This window comes from Drosophila guanche, unplaced genomic scaffold (genome assembly GCF_900245975.1).
Source record: "Drosophila guanche unplaced genomic scaffold, DGUA_6, whole genome shotgun sequence".
Taxonomy (NCBI): Eukaryota; Metazoa; Arthropoda; class Insecta; order Diptera; family Drosophilidae; genus Drosophila; species Drosophila guanche.
Window position 1 is genome coordinate 118,122 of NW_022995773.1, and position 13,958 is coordinate 132,079.

Here is a 13,958-nt window from a genome sequence, read left to right on the forward strand (position 1 = left end):
CATACGCAAAATTTGGTGGCTGTAGCTCTTATAGTCTCTGAGATCCAGGCGCTCAACAAGACGGACGGACAGACAGACAGGGCTCAATCGACTAGGCTATTGATGCGGATCAAGAATATATATACTTTATGGGGTCGGAAACGTTTCCTTCTGTGCGTTACATACAACCGTTATTCGCACAAATACAATATACCCTTTTGCTACTGATCCGGCTGTGTTTGTTGTTGTTTAGTTTCAGAATGCTAGCGGAGGACATTGCGCAGATATTAAAAGAACAAATATCCTTACACCAGGATATCTGACACAACGTCAGATTCTTACGGCGATTTAGGACAAAAAATAACGAAACACGCGCGGAAGAATGCACACAACATCGGCTAGTTCGACACACCTCCTTGTTGTAAAATCAAAAACATATTCTTTCTCTTTTCGGAAAATTTGAAAACCGATCTCATTGCACCGGTTAGTTGTCGTATTATATGAAATATGTTGATTTAAGTCGATAATTAAATCACACAAAGCTTAAGTGGATGTACATAAATACGAAAATGAGATTCAGAAAGGTACTCTAATGCCTCGAAGGTGCATTTCTTTCGTCGTGGGTACATTTGGTCGGAAGTTGTATTAAGGTGCCTTATATGAGGATTCCTAACAAATCTTAGCAAATTCATTTTAGTTTCATTTGACTACAACAAATTTTTTTTTACTGAAGGAAAGACTGGGAAATAGAACGAGAAGGGACCTGTGAGACGCTTCTTACGCGCCACAACTTGTACTCAGTAGTATCACTTAACGGTTTTTTCTTTCAAATTTTACATCTTATATTTAACAATTTTTCTACATCTTTCATCAACATCTACATCTATATATACATCACTTTTCACGCCAACACGCTCGTTTGGCTCGGACCCCCTCCCCTAGAGCCGCACACTACACGAAGCAGAGTGTGGAAAAAAGTTTCTGGACGGGGTGAGCTTAGCCACTGAAAATTAGTTTCTTCATTCTGGCTATAAAAATGTTCCAATCCGATCTCAATCGACGATCTGATAGATATAGTCCTTCCCTACGGAATGGCGTTTTCTTTTATCTTCAAAATTGTGGCTGTTGGAGATTTTCGCACTTGGCGGCTAAAGGCGGAGGGGCATGCAAAAGACTGGATGCAAAACTTGGTTGCCCTATCTCTTATGGGCTCTGAGTACTAGGCGCTCATAAGGCCGGGCAGACGGTCGGTCAGACAGACATGGCTAAATCGATTCAGCTATTGATGCTGATCAAGAATATATATACTTTGTGGGCTCCGAAACTGTTCCTTCTGTTTGTTACACTTTTTCCCCACAAATACAATATACCCTATTTACTCTTCGAGCACCGGGTATAAAAACAGATGTTCTACTGAGTACCTGGTATAAAAGTTGTGACGCGTAAGATGCGTCTCACACGTCCCTCTCGTTTAAATTTATTTTTACTAGCGAACTATGAGTCTTCTTTTAATCGGTTAATTTTTACAATAAATTTCTCAAAATATTATCCATGAATTCTTGCATCAAAAAATGCTGATCATGTGCGTTCACCATGAATCTCTTAATTCTTGCGCTCCGTTTATCCTAATTTCACCTAATGATCTATTTGATAACCAGAAACTCTAATATTATAGGCGCATATATGGATAGGTGATATCCGCACTTCTGATTATACGAAAATATGAAAACGCTGAATTATAGAGAATGACATATAGCTGACTGATTGCTGAGTCTGGATCAGATCAAATTGTAAATATTGTTATAGCGAGAAGGAAAATAATGTATTGGTGTCAACTACTCTCTCATGCTCGGCATGCTGAAGTTGCAGATAACAATTGAATTAAAGAACAAAAAATGCATCACACTTGAATAGTACACTTGCAACGGAAAAATGGTGATGGACCAAATTGACACCCCATTCATAGACATCCATTCAGTCACCCCGCAGCATAACACATTTAAAAGGAGCGTGAAAAGGAAGTAGTTCCAGTGCACATTGGTTCATCATTTGCAATTATTTAGGCAATAATTACTATTGTGTCTTATGCTTACATTTTGCGCCTGACAAACGGGGGCGGGTGTTGGCTTAGGACTGAGGTATACGTCTCCTCACCCCTTGGAAGCAGCGGCCAGCAACGCCTACCCCATTCCTTCTGTCACCCTCTTGACTTAATGAGGCCTTTTTGTGCTCTTGATGGATTTTAAATTGTTGTCATCATCGCTATTTGTTTGCCAGCTGTGACAGACGCTGAGCCGAGGGTTGAGTGAAGAGCAGTCCCCGGGGGCTCTACGATAGGACAGGAGGTGGAGAATTCAGTTAGAGCATTGTACCTGCACAGGCTAATCCTTCGCAGGCGGATTGTGGTTTTGGTACACTTCTAACCGGATGCCGTACGGCCGCACAACTACATATGTACTTACATATAATTGGTATTCCACAAATTTTCAGATTACCATGTAATTTTCCAATATCAAAATTCATTCGAACAGTGTAACACATTTGAAAATCCATAAAAACAAACAAACCAATTATAAATTCTTGAACATCGTTCGCATTTCTCTGAAGTGGTCTACCGAGAACAACTAATTTAATGTCCACAAAAACGCAACTATACTTTTAAGCACACATGTACATACATGTATGTCAATTAATTCTGCATTCGAATCAACAAAGCTCAAAATGATTTGAGTGAATTCGAATTTTGGGACGAGAGAATTTAAATGAGTAAGTAAATGAGTACAACTCATATACACAACTTTCAAACAAAAAATCAGGAATGGAATGAATGAGAGTGGAGGCTGCTCCCGAATTCATTCGAATGAATTATATTTTTATACCCGGTACTGGAAGAGTATACGGGAGCAATGTGCGTAACGCTCAGAAGGAAGCTTTTCCTATAAAGCTTATATATTCTTGATCAGCATCAAAATCCGAGTCGATTTGACGATCCGTCCGTCTGTCCGTCCGTTTGTATGTCCGTCTTGTTTGACGCCTGTCTCTCAGAGACCATAAGAGCTAGAGTCATTAAGCTTTGTATGAAGACTCTTGTGATATCACACTGAATCCAGTTTGTTTCGAAATTTCCTTCGTCTCCAAAAAAATTCGATAATCTGCTATAAGCACAATTTTGGAGATAAGAGAAAACTGAAAGCGCAGCTCCGTAGAGAACGAATACATATATCTACCAGATCCCTGAATAACGATTAGATATTAATTTGAAGTGGCTTTTTTCACGGTTCTTCTTCTAGCTAAAATGGTTGAAAATAATAGTAAGATTTAGAGGTTTACGCTTTATTTTATTTACTTTCTTTGACGAGGTCCACCGAGATAAAAAAAAAATCAACATATCATTTTCATATAACTCTGTAGCAACGCTTTCGTCTAAACTTATGAAAAGTTACAGGTAAATATCTTTGATGTGAAAACCAATTCAAAGAAGCACACGTCACTGTTTTTATGGTCATGTTTTTTTACGATTAAATCCTATAAATAAACTAATTTAAAAAAAATATGAGTAAAATGGTTCATTATCGGCTGGCCTGTTAAAACGCTGGTTTAAAAATGTATAAAAACAGATGACGCCGAAAGCTGAACAGTAGGCCTTCGGCCGTTTCAGCTTGCTAAACTAATAACATCTGAAAAAATTGAGATATCTTCATTATATTAACTGCATTTGACCCGCTTTCTAAGAGCATTCAAATAAACTGTCAGAGTGAACCTTTGATTCCGGTGCTGTGCCAGTTTGCTTTGTATTAAATGCTCAACTTATATTTTTATAGGTCGATTTATAAAGGGTGTTTGTAATTTTAAACGAGTAGGAACGATTGTGAGACACTTCTAGCAAATTTTATCCTGGGTGCTCAGTCAGTATATGTATATGTATGTACATTAATATGTACATATGTAACCTTTGTCTGATACATACATACATATGAAATACATATGATACATATGATAGAAATGTCCATTCTATACGGAATTTTATTTTTAGTTTTCTCTTATCTTCAAAATTGTGGATGTGAAAGATTTTCGCCCTTTGTGGGGCGGAAGGAGGCGGTGCGAAATACACTTGTAACATAAGTCTGGACGCAAAACTTGGTTGCCTTACCTCTTTTGGTCTGTGAGTACTTGGCGCTCATAAGGACGGATAGACAGGCATGGCTTTATGGGGTCGGAAACGTTTCCCTCTGTGCGTTACATACATCCACTTTTCCCCACAAATACAATATACCCTATATATACTTCCAACTGTTGCGAATTCATTGACTTCATTGACTGAACTGCGAACAGCGCATTTTATATACTTCCTCGTGAAGTTCATACATATCAAGTTTTGGGGCGAGTAAAGATATTTCTCTCTCAGAAACAGAGGTTGTCCAAAATCTTATTTTGCCCTTTGCATTTGAAACTGTACGATTTTTGCAAGGGTAAATTTAGATGTCTCCAATTTCAAATTGTACCGCTCATCAAATCCTCTAATAATGCTCAATCCGTTCCAAAAGCTCTCTCTGCTTTTTACAAAGTGTCCGTTCGCAAGGGCACATCAATATGCGTATGCGAGGGGCAACTGCCTCTCCGGCAAAATCAGAAATATGACATATGTGCGCCCCGAGCCATTTTTCGGTAACAGCAGGACGAAATTTTTCTCATTACGCGACACCCAGTACTCAAAGAGTACATGGGTACATTCGTTCAAATTTTTTAACAACCACATGAAAATTCCATGTAAAATTGTGCCGGTACGTTGTTTTTGTGATCGAAAGTGGATGTACATATGTATGTATGTAACGCACAGATGGAAACGCTTCGACCCTATAAAGTGTACATACTCTTATCAGCATCAATAGCCAAGTCGATGTCTGTCTGTTTGCTCGTGCGGTTGCGCACAAGCAAAAAACGGTTGTCGCGTCATCCGCTTTACGTTCTGCTTGCTGTTGTTACGGCTCTGTTTGCTCTAAGTGTGTATGCTTTTGTTGTTGTCAACTATACCAGCCCAGTCCGTTTAAAACTGTCATCTCTCTCTCGCTGCTGGTCTGTAAATCGTTTTTCCAGTACAGACAAATTGTTGAGCTTCATTATCCTCTACGTTATCAGGGACTCTAACCACAGGCCTTCTGTGCACCCCCTCCCCCGTGTCACTCAATTCCTAAGTTGCAGCACAGAGAATTGGAAGGGCCGTCGGCAAGGAGGGGATGGCGTGCTCAGCGATCGTCACTTACGGATCGGACGTTCTGGCGCCATTCATCGAGCATCGCAATGCCCTGGAGAGGATAGATCTCTATGTGATCGGTAGCTCTTTGAGAGACGAATTTAACGTGTGCGTGGTCTTGCTAAATATAAGCATTAAGCGGAAGTTTAACAAGCGGTAGTCCACAATGCTAACTTGCCCAACAATTAAGACCGATTACATTGGAGACGCCCCAGTAACAGTCGTAGTGCAGAGTCGACATCGCCTGTCGGAACTGAAGCCGGAATTAGGTGGACGCTACACATAATATGCTTTGTTTTGCAGCATGTTTTCCTCTTTAATCGACAAGGAAACCGACCTGACGAAAGTGGAGAAACTGCAGCACCTACGCTCCTGCCTAAAAGTGCTGGCTCTAGACACGATCACGTCGCTAGACTTCAGCCACGCCAGCTATCCCATTTCGTTAGACCTGGTTAACATGCGCCTTAACAACAAACGTTTAATTGTTTAGGCACATGTCACTGATACTCTCTGTGTCCCAGCTCCGGGCCATGTCGGATACCGCCAATGCGGGCCATACATAGTATGGGAAGAATGGCTGAGTGTAATTTGATACGTAGCCTGCTGCAGAAGGTAGACTGCGTCACGCAATCCAAGTGCGAAGAGACGTCGTCGCCAGATAGACCAACAAGCCAGCAGCAGTTCACTGCGTTCCAGCAGAAAAGATGTCAGAAGTTGAATAATCAGGCACACGCTATGGCAATGTATAAAAGAGCAATAATAAACGAGAAAGGACGTGTGAGACGCTTCTTACGCGTCACAACTTTATCTATCATCTACATCTACAACACTTCTCACACCAACACGCTCCTTTAGCTCGCCCCCCTTCCCTAGACCCACACACTGCAGACTCGCGGCAGAGGCAGAGGCCGTACACTGCGCGAAGCAGAGTGTGAATGAGAGAATGTGAAAAAAACAACAAAAGCTGCGGGACGGGGTGGGTTTTAGCCACTGCAAATTAATTTCTTCATTCTGGCTATAGTAATGATCCAATTTGGTTATCTGATAGGTATGGTCATTCCCTACGGAATGGCGTTTTCTTTTATCTTCAAAATTGTAGCTTTGGGAGGTTTTCGCCCTCTTGAGTGGGCGGAAGGGGGCGGGGCTCATTTTTGAAATACACTTGAAACAGTGTGAGCATACAGAAGTCTGGATGCAACATTTGGTGGATCTAGCTCTTATAGTCTCTGATATCCATGCACACAACAAGACGGACGGACGGACAGACAGACATATGTAGACTCGGCTATTGATGCTGATCAAGAATATATATACTTTATGGGGTCGGAAACGTTTCCTTCTGTGCGTTACATACAACCGTTATTCGCACAAATACAATATACCCTATTTATTTTTTGAGTACCGGGTATAAAAAGGTATTCAAAAGAAAAATTATGATAAAAGATCCTTTAAAACATTTTAGAACTTTTAAAAAATATATTTGATTGACTGATTGTTTGGTTAAAAGTCATTTGATTGGAATTGCTCCATTTGAATTTCGCTGAGTACTTGCTTAACTAAGCAATAAATTGGATAATTTTCGTTTGAATTGTAATAGTTTTATCTTTAGTTTCTCAGTTTTTGTCAATACTCTTTAAATTACATTTTATTGCGTCTGCTTCACGATTGTTGTTGGTCCAGATCTCCAGCAGCGCTGCATGAGTGAACTCATAAGCATCTGCAAAATTTAAAATGTGGCAAAAAACGGGCAGAAAGCATTAACACCACGTGATTCTATAATATTTGGTAAATAACGTGTAACTTGAACCTCTGTGCAGTGGTTTAGTACCAAGCTTAAAAGACACACGAACAAAAAATTGGACAATTAAATAACTACACACAACTATACAAAAACATGTATCAACAATTAATTTGAATACCTCGTCCTGTTATTTCCTTATTTTTTAGTTGTATATATAAAATGTATATATTGTAGTCGAGCTACAATTATAGCTGCAAGTTGCTCAATTTTTCCGGCACTTTTTCACAAGTCAAAACCTCTCAAAATCAGCCGACTTTGAAAGCGCGCAAAAAACATATGGTAATAGGTACAAATATTCTTAAACCAGATTTGTTCTATCTGGATATGAAAACTTAAGTCGCATTCAAATATTTTATTCGGGCTTTTTACCCATAGTGCATAGTGCAATTTATGGTTTTTTATTGAGAGGTTCTAGCATACTTTAAGCATATCCAATATCATTTTGGTATTTCTGTGCATATTTTTCTATTATGTGCGTGAGTTGAAAAGAATTCAACTAATTTAATAAATTTAAGACATTCAGACACGTTCAATGGCAATCAGGAAGTAAACGTTGAAACAGTTAATGGCATTTACACAGGCACGACGACGGAAAAAAGTGCCTTTGAAATTAAAGTAAAAACTTGAAAAACGCGACTAGGAAGTGGTTAAAAAAGTGGTGGATTGAGAGAGATTCAGGGACGAGGGAGAAGAGATTGCATAGTGTAACGGAACAAACGGACATTAGTAAGGAGAGTAAAGTTACCTACTCGTGGTATTGGGTAGTGTCCGTTCCACGAGAAAAGAGAAGTTGAAGGACAAATCCGTCTCACCCTTAGCAGGCGAAGGGTGAAGCCAAGTCGGGCACTTTGAAGAACCCAATGATTTTCACATTGCTTTCTTTTTTGTGCCTTATTTTTATACCCGGTACTAGAAGAGTAAGTAGGGTATATTGTATTTTTGGGGAATAACGTTTGTATGTAACGCACAGAAGGAAACGTTTCCGTCCCCATAAAGGATATATATTCTTGATCAGCATCACTGGCCGAGTCGATTGAGCCATGTCTGTCTGTCCGTTCGTCCGTCTTGTTGAGCGTCTGGATCTCAGAGACTATAAAAGCTAGAGCCACCCAATTTTTCATCCAGATGGCTGGATGTTTCAACTGTTACAAGTGTATTTTAACAATTATACCAGCACCCTGCTGCCCTAACAAAAAGCGAAAATCTCCCACAGCCACAATTTTGAAGAGAAGAGAAAACTAAAAACGTCATTCTGTAGGGAATCGCCATATCTATCTATAAATTAATTTGCATTGCAAATTCCCCCCACGCTCTAGGGGAGGGGTGCGAGCAAAAAAGGGTGTTTGCGTGAGCAGTGATGTAGATGAAGATGACAGATTAAGAAAAAATTTAAAATTTAACAAAAACAGTTATGGTACAGTTGTAGTACTGAGTACCGGGAATAAAAGTTGTGACGCCTAAGAATCGTCTCACACGTCCCTTCTCGTTGTTCCTTTTATTCCGCTCTGCTCCTTAAACTTTTCCCTATTGCCTCTTCTACCACAAAGTTTTTTTTTTCATTTCCTTGCTATTGCTTTTAGCGGTAAATAATGAAAAGTTTAAAAGCCACATCAATGAGATACATTTTTGTTTCTTGGTTAGACAATTTTGGGTAGTAGGGTGGCAACCCGCAACCTGTGTGGCCTTAAGTGGGCAAGAGTAAGAGACAAAAACCATTTTTGGAAGTCCCTCTAGGAAAGCCAAACTTATTAGAAACAGAAAGATATCTCCTTTGACTCAAAGGCTAGCTCTATTGACTCTATGGGCTATAGACTCTAGCTCTATATACATAGCTCTATTTGGTTCTAGCTCTTATAGTATCTGAGAGCTAGCCTACAATCAAGACGGACCGACTCGGCTATTAATGCTGATTAAGAATATACGTATACGTATCGCCTTCATAATTTTTGCATTTGAAAGCTTAATATTTTCAAGGCGGTAAGTTAAAATCACAAAGTGCTTGGGTTTAATTTCGAACTGCATCAAATAGCTTTTCATAATGACGTAAGTTACATATATGTAGCACATATGTATGTATATACATTTGTGAAGTTCTGCCTTAGAAAAAACCATGACTGACAACAACGACGACTAATAACGGAATGACGAGAACTCGGAAAGTTTCTGCTGAAACTCCTTGAGCCTCGTTCAAGCGATCTGGTCTCTGTTCTGCATTCTGCTCTTCGGGAGCTCTGCGCTTTATACTTACTCGCAGAGTTTGCATACTCCAGAAAGTAGTTCGAGTGGATAGCCATTTGTACATTTATTTAAGGCGAAGTCCTCGGTTTTATGCAAGAGTCTCGGTTGCTTGAACTCGACCTTAGCACTAGTTATAGGCCTCATCTAAACATGCGATATAAGGAAACAATGTTTAATTACACTTGGACTGTGGATCAGATCGAATCATATTTATAGCCAGAATGAACAAATTAATTAGCAATCTAGCCCCCTCACAACACCGTACACTGTGCTTTGTGCAAGTTGCACCTTATAGCCCAATATATTACGATAACGCCGTTTTAGTTGATGTGAGAAGTTATGTAAAGTGCAGATAGAGCGAAGATAAACTAAAAGTTTAAGCAGTAAGACTTAGTAAACGTAGACTTAGCTCTTCATGCTGATCAAGAATATATGGGCATTTGTCTGACGAGATCACCAATTGCAGACAAATTTAATGTAAAAAAAAACGTATTTCCATGTAATATATAAAAATATATAAATTAATTTAAAGAACTTAAAGAAAGACAAATTTAATACATCTATATGCCAATATTGTAATTCTACAATAAATCTACAATGGATTAAATTTGATGTGAAACCCTATTCAAATACGCAAAAGTACACTTTCTTCAAGTTAAAACCATTTTACTGTTATAATTATTTTATCCAATAAAAAAGGGGATTCTTGAGAAAAGTTCTTCCACAAAGTTTTGCTGACATGTGAAACCAACAAATTTTTGGATTCATGGGACATGTCCCATAGTCACTGTATTTAGACATCATTTATTTATCAGTTATAACACTATCCGACAAAATTGAACTCTTTATTTACGCTTCGAACCAAGCCGACTTTTCTGATAGACGATTTACATTTTGTTTAAAAATAATGGGTTTTTTTATGACATAACTTTTTTATACCCAGTACTCGAAGAGTAAATAGGGTATATTGTATTTGTATCAATAACGGTTGTATGTAACGCACAGAAGGAAACGTTTCCGACCCCATAAAGTATATATATTCTTGATCAGCATCAATAGCCAAGTCGATGGAGCCATGTCTGTCTGTCCGTCTTTCCGTCCTGATGAGAGCCTAGTACTCCGAGACTATAAGAGCTAGATCCACCAAATGCATCCAGACTTCTGTATGCTCACACTGTTACAAGTGTATTTCAAAAATGATCCCCACCCCGTTCCGCCCACTCAAGAGGGCGAAAACCTCCCAAAGCTACAATTTTGAAGATAAAAGAAAACGCCCTTCCGTAGGGAATGACCATACCTATCAGATAACCAAATTGGATAATTACTATAGCAAGAATGAATAAATTAATTTGCAGTGGCTAAACCCACCCCGTCCCGCAGCTTATATTTGTTTTTTGCACATTATCTCATTCACACTATGCTGCTGCAGTGTACGGTCTCTGCCTCTGCTGTGACTCGGCAGTGTGTGGCTCTTGGGAAGGGGGGCGAGCTAAAGGAGCGTGTTGGTGTGAGAAGTGTTGTAGATGCAGATGACAGTTAAAGAATATATGTAAAATTTGCCAAAAAAAACCGCTAAGGTACAGATGTAGTACTGAGTACCTGGTATAAAAGTTGTGACGCGTAAGAAGCGTCTCACACGTCCCTTCTCGTTTTAAGTATTTTAAGTATGGTCGGGGTTTTTTTTCAGGCGCTTTTTGTAAAGCTACCGTTTTTTTGTTTCACATAACTTAAGTATCTTAAATTTGGTTGCAATGAAATTCTGCATTTTATGAAACTAATGAATGCATCTATGTGTATACCCAAACATATTGTGGTTTGCGCTTACCGTTCAAAAAATATTAAATATTTTATAGCAAAAATGTTGATTTTTGTTCGGTATTTTTCAATAATCTTTGAATTTAAAAACTCAGGAAAATTAGAAAAACACCCATGTATGTATTTCATATGGTACAAACATATATACATATGTAGATGCACTCATCGGCTTTGTGGAATTTGCTAAGTTCATTTCAACCAGATGTGAGCAAAAAACGTTACAAAAATACAAGATTTTAAAAATTCTTCTTTATCGATTTATATTTTTTAATTTCAATAACGAGAGGTTGCTCAAACACGACTTAAGCGTTAGTTTAGAGGTCGTGAAGAGGAGTATTTGGAAAATCCGTCTTATTTTGAACGTGCTACCGCTTGCACAATGCCTGCCAAAGGAAATAGAAGATTCAAGCTATATGTTTACCGATTATAAGATAGATTTAATTGTGTGTCTAAAACTTGGTTTGTCTCCGAGAGTAGTGATTTGTTAATTTCATGTAATGGTTACCTGCGGCTTACACACGAAGAAATATCCTAAACAAAATTGTATGCACACAGCCCGCAGAAAGCGAACTAAAATATATTTTTGTAATATATTTGTAATATATAACATAATATATTCTTAACGTAGAAAGCTCAAATAAATTACTACTAGAATGCATTTATCGACCTAATAAGAACATTGACTATTCCAAACTGACCCATAAAACGTCTGACATATCTCTTATGTCTGAAGATTTTAACTGCGATATCTTTACTCGTCACTTGACAGAAAATATGGATTAGGACACTATACAAAAACCCGTAATACTTTACCTGGCTCTGCACGCAAAGCGCATGCAACCAAGATCTGCTATCGCTGCCGAAGTCAGTTCTGTGCTAATCTCTCTCTGCATAGGTTTCATATCGAGCCCTCTAATCATTTATCTGGCCGGGCGAACGAGCGAGCAACTGGCTTCAGCTGGCCGCTCGTATAACTAAACAACTATAACGTTCAAGACCCAAATTTGTACTTTTTCGATTTTGGATAAATATACATACAAGATGCCAAAAAAGTTTGGCATCTCAAACAGTGATGACACCGACGTGATTTAATTTAATTTAATTTACAATTGTTTACCGGGTTTCATTATAAAGTTACATAAATATATATTCGTCACTGTGCTGCCAAAAATGCATTTTGTACAATAGAGAACAGTTCGACTGCAAGTGAAGTGGGAGTGCAGCCTACTGAGATTCCGTTGTTTTAATTATCGAATGTCACGTCCTCTGCGCAGCTTCTGCAGCGCCTCTTGACTTTTCGTGTCACGGAAAACAACCCGAATAGAGGCGCGGGCAAAAATATTGCTATGGTCGATAAAAGGCTAGGTCCTTCCAAGCGTATATATCAATCTTTATATGACCGCTGCACCGTTTTGGCGAAGCATTCTAGGGAAATGAAATCGACAAGTTAGTGCAGCGTCAATCGATGTGCGCCTCGATATGCTGGCGAAATCCATCAAGAATTAATAAGTCCCACAGTTGGAATCGCTCGATCAAGATGAGATTGGAAGTGAGCTGCTCAAAACCTTCGAGTTAGGCCACATTCGCGTAGCTGCTCATTCGACCACAATACCAAACTATTCTGGAAAAGGTTTGCCATGGATTGAGCCATCATCATGGCTCATAAACAGAGGCTTTCGAGTTAAAGCTACCTAACTTTTCAGTTGGCTACGTGGCATATGTGGACTTCATTGCCATCTTCAACACGGTCATCGAAGCGAAAACAGATCTCAGTGCAATCGAGAAGTTTCAACCTTTTCGCTCCTGCCTCTCGGATGCGGCTTTGGATTCGGTTGGGAGGAGACTGCGTCACCGGAAAAATATCTTTTCAAAAGCTACCTTCTGCTGGGGAGTTCTACGATTTCCTCGAGAAACGGTGCCAGAAGATGGAAACGTGCAGTACGCCATAGCGACTCCCGCTGTTAGAGCCCAGGTGAGAAAGGTCATTTAAGGAAAACCTTTGTTGCCTCTTATTCTTACGCCGACCCGTCTAGATGCCCTTTCTGCCATTCGGTAGGCCCCGGAATATACTATTGCAACATCTTCACAAATCTGTCGCCTTTCCTTCGCCACAAGGTCTTAACTTCCTTTCTGAGCTGTCGCTCTGCTTTAACTGGCTTAAATCGGGGCATCGGACTAGTGCATGCACAGAGGGCCAATGTAGAGTATGCGGAAGGAGGCATCATACCTTACTGCATTTCGACGCGCTTCAACCCACAGCGCAAGACTCCCCAGCTGGTTCTACTCCAGAAGGACCACTACAATTGGCGATACTAGCGTGTCCACAGAAGGATCCACCGTGAGCATTTGCAAGCAGTCTCGCACTTCGGAGTACTCGAACACACTTACTGCTCTCATCGCCCCCACAATCACCGATAGCCAGTCGAGTCTGGCAGTTAATGCAGCCGATTGGAACATTCCCGCCAATATTCAGCTTGCCGATCCTGCATTTTTCCATCCCCACAGATCTCCTCATTGGTTCGACCATATTCTACGACCTTCTCTTCGTAGGGCAAATCAAGCTCACCGATGGATTGCCTCTTCTACAGAAGACCCGGCTTGGATGGATCGTATTGGGCGGTGGGCAGAAGGTAGCAAGCTCGGCTCTCTTGGCAACGAGCAATTTTCTAGATTCGGAATCCAGGATGAATGCAAGATTGGATGAGACTCTTCGTAAGTCTGGAGGCTAGTTATAATACAAGGGAAGAATTAGATTGTGAGGTTCATTTCGCAAGCCACCTTTCACGTTTGCCAGCAGTAGAGTATTTAGTCCGACTTCCGTTAAAGCATGCTGTTGATCGCTTAGGAGAATTTTACACTCAGATTAACTGACGA